Raw genomic sequence first — 22,008 nt, forward strand, 5'->3', positions numbered from 1 at the left:
GACCGGACGGACTCGCCTCTTTTTCTGAACCTGTGGTTCGTTTGTGTCCTGGTCCTCTGTCTACTGCTGTTTACAACGGCCCAGGTCAGACAGGTCACATCACACTGGTAGGAATCTGTCATCATGTGTTCTGTTATTCATTTTAGCATTTTTATTACTTTTACTGTAGGAAAGCAAAAAAGGGACCAGGACCATGGAGTTCCAGACCGGCTGTCCTGGACTAGCTGGACCAGACCCTGGTCCAAAAGCCTGAACCTTTCACATGTGTTTATTTCCCTTTTAATCTCAAGGCACATTTTGTTTTGTTTCAATTTTTAATAAAAAAAAATCTAACTTAATACTGTCTGTTCATTTACAAGGCATCAAAATATGAGTGTAAGTACTTTTATCGGTAATATGCTGTCAAATTAAATGCAGTCATTTGAGTAAATCTGTCTGACTTTAGGGTTGAACCTGGACTAAATCTGTAAAACAACAGAAATGAAACAGAACCATCCATCACGCTGAAAGTTAGATGTGATTTAGTTTAAGGAATGAGAAGTGGAAAATACATGTTCTACCATTTTTAAATACAAATTCAGGATATGTAATGATGGTTAACTTCATTTAAAATGTATTCCAGATGGATTAAGTGATTCAACAACCAGTAAAATATTAAACCCAAACTGTCCACTTCAGTACTGTGTACTTTTATTGAACTAGAGGTTAGTTTGTGAATGGACATGAACTGGACTACAGTTTCTATTACTGCTTCTTTATACATCATCAACCTGATTTGAATAAATTACCCTGAACTTTCGGGTGCGGTGGAAACACAGTTACCAGGAACTTTTTTACCCCAGAAAGTTCCTGGTAAATAAGTTCCTGGTAATAAAGTTCCTGAGCCTTTTGGTGGGAAAGGGCCTATAGACCGATTTACACAGCCAAACTAAAGGAGTAACAGAGGTGAGCCAGGCTCGACTTTTACACAGCAGACCTGCGTTCCGGAATCAAAGTTGCGGTGACCAGACTCTGCGTACGGTGGAACATCTGAACTTAATATATTTCTTAAGACTGTGATTAAAGAGCACCACCAAACACATCTCAAATTCTTGCATATCAAAGTGAACTGAATTCTACAGACTGTTTCTTGTTCAAATTTTGAAGTTGGCACAGATTTTACAATAAACTAATTATTGAACTGGAATGGATTATGGTACACTTTAAGTAACTGTACATATAAATGTGTTGTGGTATTTACGCTGTTAGTCCGGATGAATTGAATTTACTTAAAGAATTTGAGTAAACCATTTACCTTAAAAATTTTAAGTAATGAGTAATGGAAACTTGAGTGTATTAAACTTAAATGCTTGATTTAAATGGAATTACTGTTAAGTACAACACACTAAAGGCCAAATTAATTTAATTTAAACTTGTTGCATTGTCAATGCATCAGTAAATCATTATATTAACTTTCAATATTTTACAGTTTAAAGTTTTGAAGATATTACTCAAGCTAACATAATGTTATATGAATGTAATGTGGGCAGAAACCAGTTCAATGTCATTTGCCTGAAAGAACAAAATTTCCACTTTGGTCAAGCTTCTAAATATATTATTAACCAGGTACATGTGAAGCTGAACAGGAAAGCCATTGTTCAGCCTATGGCTCTCACTCATGGTGCAGCTCTACAAAAATACAAAAACAAACACAAAAAGGCCAATAAACATTTCCATACACACATTAAGTCAAAATGAACACTAACACCACAACCCCGCTGAACCCCTGCACATAGAAATAACACATTTTCAACAACATGCCCAATACCCACAATGCAATGCAGAGATAAAAAGGTGTGGTCGTGACCAAAACTTAGTGATTTAATTCCATTCAACTTAAACTTTTTTGTACTTTCGACTATGTCTACAAATTAGTAGAATATTCTCAACATTTTATAGTAATGTAATAAAACTTAAATCATTAAAGTACATTGTAATTAAAGCATTTTAGTAAATAAAAAGTCTGGGCTTATAGTATACTCAGTAATGTCTGAGTTGTAATTACTTAAAAAGATCAACACAAATTGTTGTCTTAATTATAGTTTTTTAGAATGAAGGAGATAAGTGAGGTGAAGCTAATTACACGCTGCAGTCTCATCACCACATGTCACTAAATACTGTATAGTGAGCATTTGTGATGGACTTTTAACAAATTAACACAAAACTTAGAGCCTTAACCAGGGGTAAAAAAAAAAACAAAAAAAAACGCTAGACACACTAAAGGCCAAATCTGAATAGCAAATGACAGTTGAAGAAAGGAAGTGTTACCTGTGGCTCAAAATGGTTATTTTTTTATCAGAATGTGGCAAATCATTAAGTAATCTAGAGATACAACATATGATTACAATGATATATATAAAAAAAAAATTAAAAAAAAAAACTTTGAGTAAAATAAAGCAAAAACAAACTCGGACGCTTTTATAAGAATTTCTGATGACAATATAAATAAAATTTATGTTAAAATAAAATAAAACATTTATTGCAATGATGTTTATTGCAATATAGAATTATAGAATTACATTATGATATTTGTCATTATTGTCTCATAGCCCAGATCCTGGTTAGTGACAAAACCCATGGATTTGCTAAAATGAACAAAACAAGAATTGTAATGTTAAGGTGATCAAGTTGATGACATCCTTGACTTTCAGCTCTTCCACAGAACCACAGGAAAAGGCCTCTTCCTGTTCCTGTTCTTGTGTGTAGCCCATGTGTCCATGTAATCTCGGAATACATACTAAGGCAGCCTCAAGACCTGCTGGAGACCCATTTAGCTGCCAGTAAAGCAGCATATATGATTATGTCCTCTAAATGTGATTTGTATAGAAGGGGAGATGAATTGCACTTGGAATGGTTCTAATTATGTTTTATGGGGGCAGCCACAACAACATCAGTGGGAATGTACTTCCCTTGCTATATTACATTACATTCTGCTTCAGTATGAATTATGCATACCATATAAATGTAAAAGTGGATTAAGTGCCACAATTAACAGAAATTAAATTAAGCTGGTAAAAGCTGCAAAACTACACTTCTCATTTGGCTGCTAGACTTACAAAACCTATATGTAAACCTAAATATGTAAACTAAATACTGCATTTTGTTGATGAAATATTCCATCTGGTTGTACAAAAAAGCACCATGAATGCAAAGTGCAACAAAAAACAGTAATATAATGTCATCTTTTATTTTATTTTTTATTTTTTTTAATAAAAGCTTTTGCAACAAATAAAGTGCATATTGGGTTGAGAGGATGGCTTTTTGAGTCAACTCTGTCATCTTTAGCAGTGCATTTCTAGCAAAGTGTTTTTTTTTTTTTAGAGAAATATCGATAGCAGCAGTGCTTTATAATTGGGCTTTATACATTCCTGCCATCTCTAAGGTACTTCTTAAACATCTGGTTCTGTCACAGTCAGTCTCTACTGATTATTTCAACAGACTACATTAGTCCATTTATTTTCCAGTCATGACATATAAGTCCTTGTAAAACAACCCAAAACTCAACAATATATTACTTTGATGGTACATAATCTTGAAGTTGTTTTAATGGTTTCTCAAACTCTGTCTAGCATTCATCTTGTCTCAGTCAGAGGGTTCTTCATCCCTGGAGTTCCACAGGGCCGACACCTCACATGTCAATTTGTTCAACACCTCAATGTTCCTCAAAAAGCGGATGGTGTGAGATTAGCGCAAGCAACACCAGAGCCCATTTTTAGCTGGCTATAACAAGTGGCACAATGAGAACAGATGAGACACAGCATGAGGAGCATGACATGGGCGAGTCAGAAGCAGTGCCTTAATAAAATCCCACCTGATGTCCCAGCCTCAAAATCCTGTACCTTGTTAAAATTTCCCGACTGAGCCCTTAGAAAAGTAGTTACATCTTCCTTTATCACTCCGTTATAGCTGTGCCTCTTGTTAGTGCTGTGGCCAGATACTGCCACACTGAAGAGCAGGCTCTTACAATAGACCTTGAATCAGAGTGTAATTCAAAGTGTTTAACCTTTTCATAAACAAAGCAGTGCATTCCATAGTGTCAGTGTGTGGAATTCACTGTTACTTCTGTGTTATTTTTTCCTTTCAGGGCATTGCACTTATTTGCATTTCACTCTGATTCTTTGCAAAATAAAGTGCATAAATCTTTTAAGTTTGCTCTTAAGTATTTAAACTGGAACACCACCTCTCAGCAGAATTTCCTTCTTAAGGCAAAGCCACATTTTTCTGCCAATTTAAAGTCAGTAATCCCTCCCACGCCCCCATCTCCACTGTAATTATACTGCATTGAGGTTTAAAAAAACACAAAATACAGTTTTAAAGAAATCTGCAACACAAGTAATTGCACAATTAAAATACAAGGCTAAGCACAGGTTATGGTCAGACAATTGTCCTTGCTCAAAGCCGCTTGTCTTTAATGGGCTCCGAATAGCCTTGTAATTAATTCAAATTATATTAAACAATACACCATTAAAAATTTCATGATGCAATTTTATTCTTTGTCTCTATCCAGTGATGTGCCCATTTTGACAGAAAAAAATGATGCTCAATTCTGCCCCCAAATTGATTTGACCATGCTTGGACCTGTTATGTCATTCTAAATGGATTTAAAAGAGCATTTTCTAGAGGATTAAAGGGCTGCTTGGTAAAATCCACTGCCTCTTGCAATGCTCTTTCAAAAGTCAGTTCATTTAAGAAGGTCAAAATACCTTGGAGAATCTGACTACCTGGGAATAAATGACTTTAAACTGTCTATATTGAGGATTTTTATTCATCTCAGAGAGGGTAGTTACATAAATGGCTCAGAAATTATTAAGTGTTGGGTCTCTAATATCTCCAAAGATGTTTTATTACATATACAGAATTTGTGTCAGACTTATGATTCACAAGATGAACTGCTTTAATTCAGTCTCACCAGAATTTATATGGAACTGAACTTCTGCCAAAGAAAAAAAAAAAGTGAGCGGTGGTCATTTGGTCACAGTCTGATTCCAAATCAAATTAAAGTTCCTTGTGAAGTTTACTTATGATTAAAGGGACTAAAGGTACATTTCCTACAAGTGTCTATAACTCCACACTATCCAAGTTTGGCCTCTGAGCAGGCAATAATCTTGTCAAAGAAATCCAATTAAATGCACCTGGATCCTGAGGAAACAGGGGAGACTGGTGCCTTTTAAAAAGCTATTTCTGTAAGCCGCAGGCTACCGGGGGCTACCGGGGCTACTGGGGCTCTGCTCCTAATAGTCTGAAGGAGCTGGGGTTTCCTTTCCCAACAAACAATACACTGACGTGTGTAGAACCATGTGCATGCCCATCAGATACTTCACATTGGAAATGATCAGTTCTTGAAGAAATGCAGTTCATACTGCATAAGCATAAAAAATAACCACAACATAAACTGCAATGAATGCAATGAATTGCAATCTCAAGATAAAATATATAGACAAAAGTAATGGGACAAGTTGAATTCAGGTGTTTCTTTTCTAACATAGGTCTGGGATACAAAACAATAATGACAAATGTCATAATATAGTTTTATATTGTGATAAATATTATTGCATTGCAATGGTTAGTTTTGTTTTGTTTTTTGTTATCTTTGCTCCCAAAATGCCTCAGAAATAGTTTTTACTTAATTTTTCTCAACATTGATTTTGATTTTTGTTTTTTTTTTTATCAATGAATCTTTGTGCTCTGACTTTAAATCATATTTTTCTACCACAACCAACCATCTTCTTCTTCACATCTCACTTAGGAAGAAAAATCCCCCATTAAGCTTTGAGGAAATATTGATGTTATGAGCTGTAGCCATGATGTGTCCCAATATTTTTGTCCATATAGTTTATAAACATCAATATTTCCATAAGGTTTAAAGGGAGATTTTTCTTCCTAAGTGGACAGCTTTTGATACATAAAATATAATTTTTTGTAACCAATTTTATTACACTCCTGTTTGAATTATAATCAGATCGTATTTTGGTGATAAATCAAATATTGTTCATCCTTATATTATTTAAGATATATCAGTTAAGATTTTTTTCTTTTTTTTACATTCAGCTTTTCTCTGTCAGTCATGCCTGCTACAATAATGTCGCAAATTCAGCTGAACATGGAGAAGTGAAAAATTTACATATTTTAATTCAAGACTTAATTTATACCTACTTTAGTGACACACGCATTATATGCATCCCATTATTATAGTGCTCTGAATGGTTATGCTCTTTTACATTTTTACACAGGTTTGCTTACAGCAGGTGTGTGGATGGAAAATAGAGGCTGTGTTGATGCTGGCGCTCTGCAACTGGTCCTGATGAGACAGTTAATTAAAAACAAGGAAGCATAATTTGAAGACCAGATAAATGAATATGGAGTCTTATCAGCATGGGTGGCTGGTGCTGGGGCACAAGAGAATGAACACATTCAGGACAAGTTAATAAAATTGAGAGTAGAAGTAAAATTTTGATTATATCATGCATGTATTGATTATTCATAAGGTTTCTGATCATAATGGTTGACTTGCATTTTAATATTTTCTGCAAATGATAATAATTATTTTCCAAAGGACAGAAATGATTGAGTCATTCATGAGAATCACAACCCAGCTCCTAAGTGGATGCCCAACAACAAATACAGTTTATTCAGCCACAGTGTAACTGCTGTATTGGTGCTTTCCATTACCTATGGGATGATAAGATGTGATTTGGTTAAATAACTGACTGTCTTTGTGGCTATTTGGATCACACACCACTAAAGCAAAATCAGATGGAGAAACTAGGTGGAACTGTGGTGTGTCGAACAGAACAAATATTGTGATATTTGGATCAGGTTAATCATCTGCTTTAGTTTTATTCATAAAATAAAACATGCTTAGTGTGAGTGTGACAGACCGCAGTGGGACAAATAAGAGTGAATGGTTGGATGTTAATGAATTTTTTATATAGATGGAGTTATAGAAATGCATTTTTTTACTGTTTTTTGTATGTTTTAGTTTTTATTAATGTCTGTTTTTTAACAACGTCAGCCTGCCCAGGGACTACAGGTGGAAATTAGCACTAGTGCTACAACCTGGCACACTACATCTCTCTTTTCTAAGGTTATTGTATATTGTGCATTGTCTCTGTCTAAATAAATAACTAAAATTAAATGAAATAAAATTATGTTTTACATCCCAATCCCCCCTATGAACCAGCTGATCAGATGCTCAAACCTACAGGATGATACTTCATGGAGTATGTAAGTATGAGGAATGATTTTACAACCCTGCAATGTTGCAATGTTCCCCATGACAGTCATTTCATTTTAAGTCCCCATGACTGAAAAGATGGAAAATAATCTCTAATAATCTAAGTGATATGGGATGGCACATATTCAACTCCCACGTATTTTATATTGCCAGGACAAATTTACAGTCTAATATTTAATGTGTTTTCTTCAGACAGATTAAAACATAATGGCATTAAACAATATTTCTCTGCATAAATTAATGTGGAAGTGAAATGGTGTCATTTTGCACCAATAAAAAAACACTATATAATATTTGTAGTGTTTTATCTGTGCAAAAAAAATGTCAAACATTACCACAGAGTAAAAATCTGTCATTTCAAGAAGTTGCAGACAGTTGCTCTTGTGGTCTTCAACATGACTGAATGGCCTTTAACACCCCCCTCCACCAATCAAAAGAAGAGGAAAAAAGAGCAGGGAAAGATGAATAAGGAATGGGGGAGACCAATCACCTCTGCGCTGAAGGCTTTTCTAAGCAATTGAAGCTGAAATACAATCACGATGTGGTGAGGTGTCAGGGTGTCACAGGAGGCAGCTAATTGAGGGCAGCCCCTTGTATGCCATGCAGTGATTAAGAGGGAGATGCCATTAGAGGATTGGAACAAGTTTAATTGGGTGTGTTGAATAACTTGATAAGTTTTGAGGCTCCTTTTCATTTGATCTTTACATTTCTAGTTATCTAACATGAATAATGGTCAAATTCTTATGATCATCTCCGAGGAAAGAGGAAGAGTATCCACATTAAGGTGATGCAACAAGGATGTCTGTAATTGGCCACAAATCAAAGCATCTCTTTTACATTTGCACCTGCTTTTTTTAATAGAATAGGCTGTGATGTCTCACTCTTTGAAGAGAAGGCTGGTTTTTCATTTGGAACATAGAGTTATAACTGGGTTTGTGACAGACAGGATCAAAACAAAAGACCTGCCGGAAAGCAGATTGCAAATTCTCTCGGTGAACAAAAGATCTGAAGGAAATGGTTACAACTTGTTTTTGTTTACTCTAATCCTGAAAAATGTCTTAATTTGTAATGTAGTTCATGCTAATTACACTGTATAATAAATATGTTACTGCATGGAAGTGTCTGAAAGCATTTGAAATAATTAGTTTTTTAATCATCAATAGTAACATTATTTTATCTGCAATCAATATTACTTACAATATAATGTACGATAAGCCTCAAATTTATTCTACATCAGAGTATAAGGGGATATTACTTTGTATGACGTGATGGTGTCTTCCTCTACAGCTGTCAAACCTGGAAAGTAAAACCAATTCACAGCAAAGGGATAAATTCACACATTTCCACAAAGAAGACACACACACACAAAGAGAGAGAGAGAGAGAGAGAGAGAGAGAGAGAGAGAGAGAGAGAGAGAGAGAGAGAGAGAGAGAGGATACACTGGTTTCCATAGCAATTGTTGGCACTGTCACATGGTTACCTAGAAACTAGTCCTGTGATGCCTCGCAATTTATTTGTTTATGTATGGCAAGTCTCCAGCTGTCGCTTACACAGAACAAAGCCATATCTTACCATTTCATTTCAGATAAAACACTGTCACAAATACATGAAAGGTCAAACTTTAAGATATGTTAAGTGTAATGCGAAGGGTAAAATATTCTTGTTTATCACACATTATGCATCTGAGTACTATCATTTTGTCTAAACAGTGGGAAAACATTGGATCACTTGCAGGTCATGAGGACCACACACAGGAAAAGTCAACCTCTGATAATCCGTTTTGTCCAGGTAGGTCAAAGATCAGAGCCTGCTTGCAACAGATTTATTTTATTATCGATATAGATATTATATATCATAGTAGATAAAGACTAAATGGAAAGTTATGCTGCAAAATCCATTCAAGTATGAACTGTGCAAAGAATTACACCTTAATAACAACAACAAATCTATGTGACAACACTTATCTATTTTTTCCACGATTTGATTTCCAGTTTTGAGGTGTAATGCATTATAACAACTTAAATTATATGACTCACATGAGAAGACTTGACAATGTCAGAATAAATCCCAGTGCAATTGCATTTTCTAGCCTTGCTATACTGCTATATAGAAACCCTGGCTTTTAACTGTGAAATTGCAGATTAGAACAACCAAACCATTTAATACGCTTTTCACCAATCCTGCTGACACTGATGAAAGGATAAGGTTGAAAAATGTCAGCCACATCACAGGGAAAAGCATGGGCAGTGTGAGAAAGAGAAAATTAAGCGTGTTTACATGACAGCAAGGGGCAAGAGATTGCACAGGATGACAAGAGGCTTTCAGCTCATTGGCGTAATAAGAACCCGACTTGATTAAAATCCCTCCTCCCTCTCATTGTCTAACTTTCTCCAATTCACAGATACTGGAAGTACAGTTCTCTGCTGAACAATTGTAAACCATAACTTCCCAATTGTTACTTTCACTTCAACAACAAATCTCAATCACAGAAGGCCATTTATTTACCCAATTTATACAACTGTGTTTAACGTATGTGCAGTTACCACTCTGCTTTGAAACAAAACAAATGCAGAATGATACAGAACAGCGAAACTGCATGTTCACTTTACACTCTGCTTCTCCTCAACTGTGACATTACCAAATCCTGTTTTAGAGTGCTCTCTAGTGTTCTGAAAAGAATACTGAACAGTGATTACAGTACACTGTCAGTGTCTGAACTGAAAATGAGACAGCGTTTGTCTCTCAAGCCAAAATTTAACAGTACCACAAGTTCTTGGCAATAAATCTGACAAGAATAACAACACAAGAGACTATTGTTATGACCTGGCTCAGAGGCCACAACGAAGAAGGGGAACACACCATAAATGAAGTTTAACACAAGAATGCTTTTATTAAATCAAATTAAGACAGATTAAACCAAATTAAACCAAATTAGGCCAAATTAGGAAAAGACAAGCTAAAGTATATTACAGAATGTAAATGAGTCATCAGTAATGTCAGTAGTGTAGGTGTGCATGGGTGAATGTGTGTTGATATGAATGTTGAAAAGTGCAGAACAGAACAAAACATTAAAGCAACACAACCAAACCAAGGGCTGAAGAAGCAAGGACCTGTGAGGGCAGCAAGCAGAGAGCGAGTGAGATCTGCAGGCAGACTATTTAAAGACAGAAACTCCTGGGCGCCACAAGAGTCCCTGATTTCCCCATCAGGTGCCTGTTAGAAAACAAGAGCTGGAATAACACATAGCACCTCCAAGAGGACCCCAGTGGCTGTAACACTATATATATTAAAAGTAACATAAACCTATCTAAAAACAAATTTAATTCAACAGACTTCCACAGGATATAAATGATTAATCCATGAAAGGTTCAAAGTGTTAAGACTTAAAACAACAAATGACAAATTAAGACATATCTGACTTCTGACCTCCAGCTATCAACTGACTCAAATGAAACTTCCACAGGCACTACAGTGTGGTAGTTCTGTAGACTGACAAAGGCGTGGAAGAGGGAACTACAAGCTTCCTTTTTGGAAATACCTATTTTCCAATTACCATTTTATATGAACAATAATTTAAGTATCTGAAATTTTCTAGATAAAGACAAAATCATCTCAGAAAACCAATAAATATAGCCTATAAAATAAATGGGAATGGATGTTTTTTGGAGCAGCGTTATGACGTCTGCTCCCAATTTTTCATCAAATCTGTAAAACCCGAGTGATAGCCTAAGTATCATGAATCCATTAGTCTTTATGTGATTACGCACCTGAATCATTTTCCTCACGGTAAACAACTTTGAAGTGTACTCCATCACAAGCTGTTTGTTTACAGACCAAACCAATATGTCACTTGGGCCTTTTTGGAAATTTTGTTGCGAAGTGCATTGTGGAAATGGGAATTCCCCGCAGCCGAAGTATGGCAGATACAAACACAGAAACACTTTCATTGTTACTTGCTGCTGTGGCTGCGTGGAATTCCGAAAAGGCTGGAGTGATGGTTTGGTGTCGGTTTGGTATGTAAACAAACAGACTGCTTGTGTTGGAGTACACTTCAAGTTGTTCTCCATGAGGGAAGTAATTCAGATGCATAATCAGTGAAAGACTGATGGATTTGTGATACTTGGAGTATCACTTGGGTTTTACAGATTTGATGAAAAATTGGTGACGACTGTCATATGCTGCTTTAAGATCTCTAATACTGGCAGGATAGCGCACAGAAGAATTTGAAGTCATTATATTGGAATTCTCAAATGTCATCTTGGTGGTCAGGCACAAACTAGTTACTGTAGAAAATTGACATTTCAAAAACACTCTCAGCACATAGCAACAAAATGTGAGTTGAAAACTTTACCCAGGTCCTTTGTGGAAAGGTCCCAAGACACAATTAAAAAGACCGTGACAACTGTTCAACACAAAATCACATCATTTTCTCATGGAAGCATGAAGATGCTCTTGCGTTTTGAACAGCAGCCGTACAAACTTCATAAGACGGCCGTAAGAAACTATTGCTCCCTCCCTCCACAAATGTCTACAAACACCAGAAATCGTATGAACCGGGAGATTCGTAAGAACCCATCATTCGTCAGAAACTTTGTGACTGAGGTGTCACTCCACAATGGAGTTACAACAAGACTGGTTGTCTTATTCCATTATTATAAAAGAAGTGTAATCATACTTTTCCAGGTCTCATTACTGTGAAATCACAGACATTTAAATGAACTCACGTGGGATCAGATCATTCCAGCCCTCACACATGGGTACACAGACCTTATACCACCCTTTTCTCTTTAGTCTCACCCACCATCTTTACGCAGTGGCAATATCATAGTCTATTAGGTTTATCCGAGATGCGATTATTGCTAGTTGAAAACTTTACCCAATACCCCGCCTTGCCGATCTGAAATATAATCGATAATGGCAGTCTTCGATGGTCTCTCAGGAGACTTAAAATACTGCTTAAAATAAAATGTTTTTAAAATGCCATGTCGGTGATGATGCAGGAACTAGTCAAACTGTGGAAAATTGCCTTTTCATAGATATTCTAGGCACATCGCAATAAAATGGTGTCTCCTATAAGAATGGGTTGGAAATATTGTATTATAAAGGCAATTGTCATAAGGCAGAGTGACGGGAAAGGGGCGTGTCCCATTGAGAACATGGGTGTAGCCATTTTTTCGATCCAAAAATGGAACGGTCCAACAATTGGCTGATACTGACCCACAACTGGATGACCTTACTCCAAAATGGAGTTACAAGACTGGTTGTCTTATTCCATTTTTTTAAGGAAGGGTAATTATACTTTTCCAAGGCTCATGTCTTGAAATTACAGACATTTAAAGGAACTGGTGGGATCAGATCATTCCAACCCTTACACATGGGTACACAGACCTAATACCTTCCTTTTCTCTTTCATCTCACCCACCGTCTTTGCATAGTGGTAGTATCGTAGTTTGTAAGGTTTATCCAAGATGCAATTATTGTTACTTGAAAATTTTACCCAATACTCCGCCTTACTGACTTGAAATATAGTCGGCAATGGCAATTTTAGTAGTCTCTCAGGAGACTTAAAATACTGTTTAAAATAAAAGATATCTGAAATATTATGTTGGTGGTGATGCAAGAACTAGTCAAACTGTAGAAATTTGACATTTCAAAAGCATTCTTGCCACATCGCAATGAAACAGTGTCTAATATAAGAATGGGTTGGACATATTGTATTTTGAAGGCATTAGTTGTCATATGGCAGGGTGACGATGGGAAAGGGGAGTGTCCAATTCAGAACATTGGTGTAGCCATTTTTTGAATCCAAAAATGGAACAGTCCAAAAATTGTCTGATACTTACCCACAACTGGATAACCTTACTCCAAAATTGAGTTACAAGACCTGTTGTCTTATTCCATTTTTTAATACTCATTACTTGAAATCACAGACATTTAAAAGAACTTGTGGGCTCACATCATTCCAACCCTCACACATGAGTACACAGATCTTATACCACCCTTTTCTCTTCAGGTTGACCACCATCTTTGCGCAGTGGCAGTATCATAGTCTATGAGGTTCATCCGAGACGCGATTATTGCTAGTTGAAAACTTTACCCAATACCCCGCCTTGCTGACTTGAAATAGTCGGCAATGGCAATTTTTGATAGTCTCTCAGGAGACTTAAAATGCTGTTTAAAATAAAATGTCTCTAAAATGCCATGTCGGTGGTGATGCAGGAACTAGTCAAACTGTGGAAAATTGACTTTCCATAGATATTCTAGGCACATTGCAATGAAATGGTGTCTCCTATAAGAATGGGTTGGAAATATTGTATTATAAAGGCAATTGTCATAAGGCAGGGTGACGTGAAAGGGGAGTGTCCCATTGAGAACATGGATGTAGCCATTTTTTGGATCCAAAAATGGAATGGTCCAACAATTGGCTGATACTGACCCACAACTGGATGACCTTACTCCAAAATGGAGTTACAAGACTGGTTGTTTTATTCCATTTTTTTAAGGAAGTGTAATTATACTCTTCCAAGGCTCATGTCTTGAAATTACAGACATTTAAAGGAACTGGTGGGATCAGATCATTCCAACCCTCACACATGGGTACACAGGCCTAATACCTTCCTTTTCTCTTTCATCCCACCCACCATCTTTGCACAGTGGCAGTATTGTAGTCTATGAGGTTTATCCAAGACATGATTATTGCTAGTTGAAAACTTTACCCAATACCCCGCCTTGCTGACTTGAAATAGAGTTGGCAATGGCAATTTTTGATAGTCTCTCAGGAGACTTAAAATACTGTTTAAAAATAAAATATTTCTGAAATCATGTTGGTGGTAAAGCAGGAACTAGTCAAACTGTGGAAAATTGACTTTTCATAAATATTCTGGCCACATCACAATGAAATAGTGTCTAATATAAGAATGGGTTGGACATATTGTATTTTGAAGGCAACAGTTGTCGTACGGCAGGGTGACGACGGGAAAGGGGAGTGTCCCATTCAGAACATGGGTGTAGCCATTTTTTGGATCCAAAAATGGAACAGTCCAAAAATTGTCTGATACTTACCCACAACTAGATAACCTTACTCCAAAACTGAGTTACAAGACTTGTTGTCTTATTCCATTTTTAAAGGCTCATTACTTGAAATCACAGACATTTAAAAGAACTTGTGGGCTCACATCATTCCAACCCTCACACATGAGTACACAGACCTTATACCACCCTCTTCTCTTTCGTCTCACCCACCATCTTTGCGCAGTGACAGTACAATAGTCTATGAGGTTTATCCAAGGCACGATTATTGCTGTTTGAAAGTTTTACCCAATACCCCGCCTTGCCGACTTGAAACGTATTCAACAATGGCAATTTATGATAGTCTCTCAGGAGACTCAAAATGCTGTTTAAAATAAAAGATTTCTGAAATATCATATTGGTGATGATGAAGGAAGGAGTCAAACTGTGGAAAAATTACATTTCAAAAACATTCTCACCACATTGCAATGACATGGTGTCTCTGATAAGAATTTGTTGGACATATTGTGTTTTGAAGGCAATAGTTGTCATAAGGCAGGGTGATGACAGAAAAGGGGAGTGTCCCATTCAGAACATGGGTGTAGCCATTTTTTGGATCCAAAAATGGAACAGTCAAACAATTGGCTGATACTGACCCACAACTGGATGACCATACTCCAAATTCCGTTACAAGTAGTGATGTTACAAGATGTGCCGAGGCTTCGAAGCGCGTGTCAACTAACGGCGTTTCCATGAAGCACGTATCGAGGCTAGCTTCATTTAGGGGCGGAGCCGAAAATTATGACGTCCGAAGCCTCGCTGTCCGGCTGTACCATGTGACTGCTTCAGCAAGTAGTTCAGAGGTGGTTCTATGTGATTCAGGTTTGACCGCAGAATAAACCCCCAAAGCTTCAGTTCAAAATGTGGGTTTTTGATTTGAGTTATGGTCAGTGCAGAGTTTGAACAAAGTTTGGATACTAGAGTTTGGATAGAGTTTATCTAGTTTAGAGATTGTTTGAAGAGTTTAGAGAGAGAGAGATCATTTGAAGATTTAGGAGAGTGAGAAGAGAAGGATGAGTAAGAAGATGGAGCCAGTGAAGAAGAGGAGGATTCCCCTGTGTGGGAATATTTTAGTTTGATAACTCCTAATAAGGTCAACTAAATCTAACATTATTTCAGACAAATAAGGTTTGCTTATATGGAGTACTGGGAGAGACAAAAAATTACTGTACCCCAATTTATGTAATGTTGTTCTTGCATTTTTGTGCATGCCAACATCTTCTGTACCATGTGACAGGGTGTTTTCAAACGCCGGAGAGGTTGTGTCAAAAAAAAAAAAAAAAAAAAAAAAGGATCACTTTAAACCAAAAACTGTTGAGAAACTGTTATTTCTGAATGAAAATAAATAAAATCTCCCCTGTTCTGTACATCATTGTCCAAGTTACACAAGCATGTTCAGTGTCCTCTTCCTAGTTCCACAAGCACTTTCACTGTCCTCTGCCTGTTTAAGTCATGACATTATCTTAAAGTGACAAAAAAAAATAAAAAATTATTACACAACCTCCCACATTTACTACCATTTGAGGGAAATTTACACACAGAGAATACATTAAAAAATATTTTATTATACACATATGTGATAATTTATGTAGAGAAATTATTTGGTCGTACGTTTTTTGTTATTCATAGTCATTCCACAGAGCCATAACAGACGCAAAAATTCAATGCATCACACATTCTGTGGTTCAGATCCAGCTGCCTGTGATTATACACATGGCCAGTAGGTGGTTTCGTGTGCACATGAAGCTTCGAGAAATGAACCCTTTCTCGAACCAACTGGCTCAAGTGGTTCAATGCCTCATGAGGCTTCATCTCACCATCTCTAGTTACAATACTGGTTGTCCTATTCCATTTTTTTAAAATGTAATTTTACTTTTCCAGGTCTCATTACTTGAAATTTCACACATTTAAATGAACTCACGTGGGATCAGATTGTTCCAACCCTCACACATGGGTACACAGACCTTATACCACCCTCTTCTCTTTTGTCCCACCCACCATCTTTGCGCAGTGGCAATATCGTAGTCTATGAGGTTTATCTGAGACGCGATTATTGCTAGTTGAAAACTTTACCCAATACCCTGCCTTGCTGACTTGAAATAGGGTCAGCAATGGCAATTTTTGATAGTCTCTCAGGAGACTTAAAATACTGTTTAAAATAAAATGTTTCTAAAATGTCATGTTGGTGGTGATGCAGGAGCTAGTCAAACTGTGGAAAATTGACTTTTCATAAATATTCTGGCCACATCACAATGAAAGTGTCTAATATAAGAATGGGTTGGACATATTGTATTTTGAAGGCAATAGTTGTCGTATGGCAGGGTGACGACGGGAAAGGGGAGTGTCCAATTCAGAACATGGGTGTAGCCATTTTTTGAATCCAAAAATGGAACAGTCCAAAAATTGTCTGATACTTACCCACAACTAGATAACCTTACTCCAAAATTGAGTTACAAGACTTGTTGTCTTATTCCATTTTTAAAGGCTCATTACTTGAAATTACAGACATTTAAAAGAACTTGTGGGCTCACATCATTCCAACCCTCACACATGAGTACACAGACCTTATACCACCCTTTTCTCTTTAGTCTCACCCACCATCTTTGCGCAGTGGTAGTATCGTAGTCTATGAGGTTTATCCGAGACGCGATTATTGCTAGTTGAAAACTTTACCCAATACCCTGCCTTGCTGATTTGAAACATAATTGACAATGGCAATTTTTGAAAGTCTCTTAGGAGACTTATAACACTGGTAATAATAAAAGACTTCTGAAATATCATGTTGATCATATAAGAACTAGTCAAACTGTGGAAAAATTACATTTCAAAACCATTCTTGTCACATTGCAATGAAATGGTGTCTAATATAAGAATGTGTTGGACATATTGCATTTTGAAGGCAATAGCTGTCATAAGGCAGGGTGAGGACGGGAAAGGGGAGTGTCCCATTCAGAACATGGGTGTAGCCATTTTTTGGATCCAAAAATGGAACAGTAAAACAATTGGCTGATACTGACCCACAACTGGATGACCATACTCCAAAATTCCATTACAAGACTGGTTGTCTTATTCCAATTTTTTTAATGTAACTTTACTTTTCCAGGTCTCATTACTTGAAATTTCACACATGTAAATGAACTCACATGGGATCAGATCATTCTAACCCTCACACATGGGTACACAGACCTAATACCTTCCTTTTCTCTTTCATCCCACCCACCATCTTTGCGCAGTGGCAGTATTGTAGTCTATGAGGTTTATCCGAGACATGATTATTGCTAGTTGAAAACTTTACCCAATACCTTGCCTTGCTGGCTTGAAATAGTCGGCAACGGCAATTTTTGATAGTCTCTCAGGAGACTTAAAATACTGCTTAAAATAAAATGTTTCTAAAATGCCATGTCGGTGGTGAGGCAGGAACTAGTCAAACTATGGAAAATTGACTTTCCATAGATATTCTAGGCACATCGCAATGAAATGGTGTCTCCTATAAGAATGGGTTGGAAATATTGTATTATAAAGGCAATTGTCATAAGGCAGGGTGACGGGAAAGGGGCGTGTCCCATTGAGAACATGGGTGTAGCCATTTTTTGGATCCAAAAATGGAACGGTCCAACAATTGGCTGATACTGACCCACAACTGGATGACCTTACTCAAAAATGGAGTAACAAGACTTGTTGTCTTATTCCATTTTTTTAAGGAAGCGTAATTATACTTTTCCAAGGCTCATGTCTTGAAATTACAGACATTTAAAGGAACTGGTGGGATCAGATCATTCCAACCCTCACACATGGGTACACAGACCTAATACCACCCTCTTCTCTTTTGTCCCACTCACCATCTTTGCGCAGTGGCAATATTGTAGTCTATGAGGTTTATCTGAGACGCAATTATTGCTAGTTGAAAACTTCACCCAATACCCTGCCTTGCTGACTTGAAATAGGGTCAGCAATGGCAATTTTTGATAGTCTCTCAGGAGACTTAAAATACTGTTTAAAATAAAATGTTTCTAAAATGTCATGTTGGTGGTGATGCAGGAGCTAGTCAAACTGTGAAAAATTGACTTTTCATAAATATTCTGGCCACATCACAATGAAATAGTGTCTAATATAAGAATGGGTTGGACATATTGTATTTTGAAGGCATTAGTTGTCATACGGCAGGGTGACGACGGGAAAGGGGAGTGTCCAATTCAGAACATGGGTGTAGCCATTTTTTGAATCCAAAAATGGAACAGTCCAAAAATTGTCTGATACTTACCCACAACTAGATAACCTTACTCCAAAATTGAGTTACAAGACTTGTTGTCTTATTCCATTTTTAAAGGCTCATTACTTGAAATTACAGACATTTAAAAGAACTTGTGGGGTCACATCATTCCAACCCTCACACATGAGTACACAGACCTTATACCACCCTCTTCTCTTTAGTCTCATCCACCATCTTTGCGCAGTGGCAGTATCGTAGTCTATGAGGCTTATCTGAGACGCGATTATTGCTAGTTGAAAACTTTACCCAATACCCCGCCTTGCCGATTTGAAACATAATTGACAATGGCAATTTTTGAAAGTCTCTTAGGAGACTTATAACACTGGTAATAATAAAAGACTTCTGAAATATTATGTTGGTCATACAAGAACTAGTCAAACTGTGGAAAAATTACATTTCAAAAACATTCCCGTCACATTGCAATGAAATGGTGTCTAATATAAGAATGGGTTGGACATATTGCATTTTGAAGGCAATAGTTGTCATAAGGCAGGGTGAGAACAGGAAAGGGGAGTGTCCCATTCAGAACATGGATGTAGCCATTTTTTGGATCCAAAAATGGAACAGTCAAACAATTGGCTGATACTGACCCTCAACTGGATGACCATACTCCAAATTCCGTTACAAGACTGGATGTCTTATTCCATTTTTTTTAAAATGTAACTTTACTTTTCCAGGTCTCATTACTTGAAATTTCACACATTTAAATGAACTCACGTGGGATCAGATTGTTCTAACCCTCACACATGGGTACACAGGCCTAATACCTTCCTTTTCTCTTTCATCCCACCCACCATCTTTGCGCAGTGGCAGTATTGTAGTCTATGAGGTTTATCCAAGACATGATTATTGCTAGTTGAAAACTTTACCCAATACCCTGCCTTGCTGACTTGAAACAGAGTTGGCAATGGCAATTTTGATAGTCTCTCAGGAGACTTAAAATACTGTTTAAAATAAAATATTTCTGAAATCATGTTGGTGGTAAAGCAGGAACTAGTCAAACTGTGGAAAATTGACTTTTCATAAATATTCTGGCTACATCTCAATGAAATAGTGTCTAATATAAGAATGGGTTGGACATATTGTATTTTGAAGGCAACAGTTGTCGTACGGCAGGGTGATGACGGGAAAGGGGAGTGTTCAATTCAGAACATGGGTGTAGCCAGTTTTTGAATCCAAAAATGGAACAGTCCAAAAATTGTCTGATACTTACCCACAACTAGATAACCTTACTCCAAAATTGAGTTACAAGACTTGTTGTCTTATTCCATTTTTAAAGGCTCATTACTTGAAATTACAGACATTTAAAACAACTTGTGGGCTCACATCATTCCAACCCACACACATGCGTACACAGACCTTATACCACCCTCTTCTCTTTCATCCCACCCACCATCTTTGTGCAGTGGCAATATCATAGTCTATGAAGTTTATCTGAGACGTGATTATTGCTAGTTGAAAATTTTACCCAATATCCTGCCTTACCAACTCGAAACATATTCGACAATGGCAATTTATAATAGTCTCTCAGGAGACCCAAAACGCTGTTTAAAATAAGATTTCTGAAATATCATATTGGTGGTGATGAAGGAAGGAGTCAAACTGTGGAAAATTTACATTTCAAAAACATTCTCGCCACATTGCAATGAAATGGTGTCTCCAATAAGAATGTGTTGGACATATTGTGTTTTGAAGGCAATAGCTGTCATAAGGCAGGGTGAGGACGGGAAAGGGGAGTGTCCCATTCAGAACATGGGTGTAGCCATTTTTTGGATCCAAAAATGGAACAGTTAAACAATTTGCTGATACTGACCCACAACTGGATGACCATACTCCAAAATTCTGTTACAAGACTGGTTGTCTTATTCCATTTTTTTAAATGTAACTTTACTTTTCCAGGTCTCATTACTTGAAATTTCACACATTTAAATAAACTCACGTGGGATCAGATTGTTCCAACCCTCACACATGAGTACACAGACCTAATACCACCCTCTTCTCTTTTTTACCCACTGGCCATCTTTGCGCAGTGGCAATATCGTAGTCTATGAGGTTTATCTGAGACGTGATTATTGCTAGTTGAAAACTTTACCCAATACCCTGCCTTGCTGACTTGAAATAGGGTCAGCAATGGCAATTTTTGATAGTCTCTCAAGAGACTTAAAATACTCCTTAAAATAAAATGTTTCTAAAATGTCATGTTGGTGGTGATGCAGGAACTAGTCAAACTGTGGAAAATTGACTTTTCATAGATATTCTAGGCACATCACAATGAAATGGTGTCTCCTATAAGAATGGGTTGGAAATATTGTATTATAAAGGCAATTGTCATAAGGCAGAGTGATGGGAAAGGGGCGTGTCCCATTGAGAACATGGGTGTAGCCATTTTTTGGATCCAAAAATGGAACGGTCCAACAATTGGCTGATACTGACCCACAACTGGATGACCTTACTCCAAAATGGAGTTACAAGACTGGTTGTTTTATTCCATTTTTTTTAAAATGTAATTATACTTTTCCAGGTCTCATTACTTGAAATTTCACATTTAAATGAACTCATGTGGGATCAGATCGTTCCAACCCTCACACATGAGTACATGGACCTTATACCACCCTTTTTTTCAACAAGGTTTAGTTATGTCCTGACTCCAACCCCCACCCATCTATACCCCTCTTCACACCTCTCCTGTGTGACCTCCCCTCTGCTGTTACTATCAACACCTCAGCTCCATTCACACCTTTCTTTTCTGTCTCCAACCCCCGCCCTCTTATGTCCTTCCCTTCATCCCCCCCAGGTCACCAGCCTCCCCCCTGCTGAGACCACCATCACCTCTGACACTTGCTCATCTCACTACACTCCCCCTCCCACAGAGAACCCCCTCCCGTCATCTCCCACCTCCCTCTCCATCACTATCGACCATGTGAGGTGGGAGTTCAAGACGACGAAGGCCAGGAAAGCCACAGGCCCAGACGGCATCTGCTCCAGGCTGCTCAGGGAATGTGCATACCAGCTCAGTTAGGTGGTTCTGTACCTGTTTAACCTGAGTCTCTGTCTAGAGAGAATCCCTGGCCTGTGGAAGACCTCCTGTGTGGTTCCATGGTGAGGGTTGTCCTCTGCCACCTCCGCTCCCAGGTGAGCTCTGCACTGGACCCTCTGCAGTTTGCTTACCATCCGGGCATCAGATCAGGTTGGATGCCGTCATCTACCTGCAGGGTCCTTTCTCACCTGGAGTGCCTTGGGAGCACTGTGAGAGTCATGTTGTTGGAATTCTCCAGAGCTTTCAACATCATTCTGCTTCTGTTGCTGCTGTGGGGGAAGATGGAGGAGGTAGGTGTGGACCAACACCTGGCTGCATGGACCAACGACTACCTCACTAACAGACCACAGTATGTGAGTG

At 37.6% G+C, this 22,008-nt stretch overlaps 13 non-coding genes across 13 annotated transcripts; all 13 read left to right on the top strand.

The window, feature by feature from the left end:
- The first annotated feature begins 12,075 nt into the window (after nt 1-12,075).
- Nucleotides 12,076-12,216, top strand: LOC115421710 (U4 spliceosomal RNA). The gene has a single exon (XR_003935727.1). It is a non-coding gene; the product is annotated as a U4 spliceosomal RNA (small nuclear RNA).
- A 480-nt stretch (nt 12,217-12,696) lies between these two features.
- On the top strand, nt 12,697-12,836 carry LOC115421712 (U4 spliceosomal RNA). The gene has a single exon (XR_003935729.1). It is a non-coding gene; the product is annotated as a U4 spliceosomal RNA (small nuclear RNA).
- A 460-nt stretch (nt 12,837-13,296) lies between these two features.
- LOC115421699 (U4 spliceosomal RNA) lies at nt 13,297-13,435 on the top strand. The gene has a single exon (XR_003935716.1). It is a non-coding gene; the product is annotated as a U4 spliceosomal RNA (small nuclear RNA).
- A 480-nt stretch (nt 13,436-13,915) lies between these two features.
- LOC115421706 (U4 spliceosomal RNA) lies at nt 13,916-14,056 on the top strand. Its single transcript, XR_003935722.1, has one exon. It is a non-coding gene; the product is annotated as a U4 spliceosomal RNA (small nuclear RNA).
- A 460-nt stretch (nt 14,057-14,516) lies between these two features.
- LOC115421711 (U4 spliceosomal RNA) lies at nt 14,517-14,657 on the top strand. The gene has a single exon (XR_003935728.1). It is a non-coding gene; the product is annotated as a U4 spliceosomal RNA (small nuclear RNA).
- A 1,683-nt stretch (nt 14,658-16,340) lies between these two features.
- LOC115421729 (U4 spliceosomal RNA) lies at nt 16,341-16,481 on the top strand. The gene has a single exon (XR_003935743.1). It is a non-coding gene; the product is annotated as a U4 spliceosomal RNA (small nuclear RNA).
- A 459-nt stretch (nt 16,482-16,940) lies between these two features.
- Nucleotides 16,941-17,081, top strand: LOC115421703 (U4 spliceosomal RNA). The gene has a single exon (XR_003935719.1). It is a non-coding gene; the product is annotated as a U4 spliceosomal RNA (small nuclear RNA).
- A 481-nt stretch (nt 17,082-17,562) lies between these two features.
- On the top strand, nt 17,563-17,701 carry LOC115421704 (U4 spliceosomal RNA). Its single transcript, XR_003935720.1, has one exon. It is a non-coding gene; the product is annotated as a U4 spliceosomal RNA (small nuclear RNA).
- Nucleotides 17,702-18,181: 480 nt separating this feature from the next.
- Nucleotides 18,182-18,322, top strand: LOC115421698 (U4 spliceosomal RNA). Its single transcript, XR_003935715.1, has one exon. It is a non-coding gene; the product is annotated as a U4 spliceosomal RNA (small nuclear RNA).
- Nucleotides 18,323-18,783: 461 nt separating this feature from the next.
- On the top strand, nt 18,784-18,924 carry LOC115421697 (U4 spliceosomal RNA). The gene has a single exon (XR_003935714.1). It is a non-coding gene; the product is annotated as a U4 spliceosomal RNA (small nuclear RNA).
- Nucleotides 18,925-19,406: 482 nt separating this feature from the next.
- LOC115421707 (U4 spliceosomal RNA) lies at nt 19,407-19,546 on the top strand. The gene has a single exon (XR_003935724.1). It is a non-coding gene; the product is annotated as a U4 spliceosomal RNA (small nuclear RNA).
- A 459-nt stretch (nt 19,547-20,005) lies between these two features.
- On the top strand, nt 20,006-20,146 carry LOC115421709 (U4 spliceosomal RNA). The gene has a single exon (XR_003935726.1). It is a non-coding gene; the product is annotated as a U4 spliceosomal RNA (small nuclear RNA).
- Nucleotides 20,147-20,629: 483 nt separating this feature from the next.
- Nucleotides 20,630-20,770, top strand: LOC115421700 (U4 spliceosomal RNA). The gene has a single exon (XR_003935717.1). It is a non-coding gene; the product is annotated as a U4 spliceosomal RNA (small nuclear RNA).
- The last annotated feature ends 1,238 nt before the right edge of the window (nt 20,771-22,008 follow it).

This window comes from Sphaeramia orbicularis, chromosome 6, assembly GCF_902148855.1.
Source record: "Sphaeramia orbicularis chromosome 6, fSphaOr1.1, whole genome shotgun sequence".
NCBI classification, from domain to species: domain Eukaryota; kingdom Metazoa; phylum Chordata; class Actinopteri; order Kurtiformes; family Apogonidae; genus Sphaeramia; species Sphaeramia orbicularis.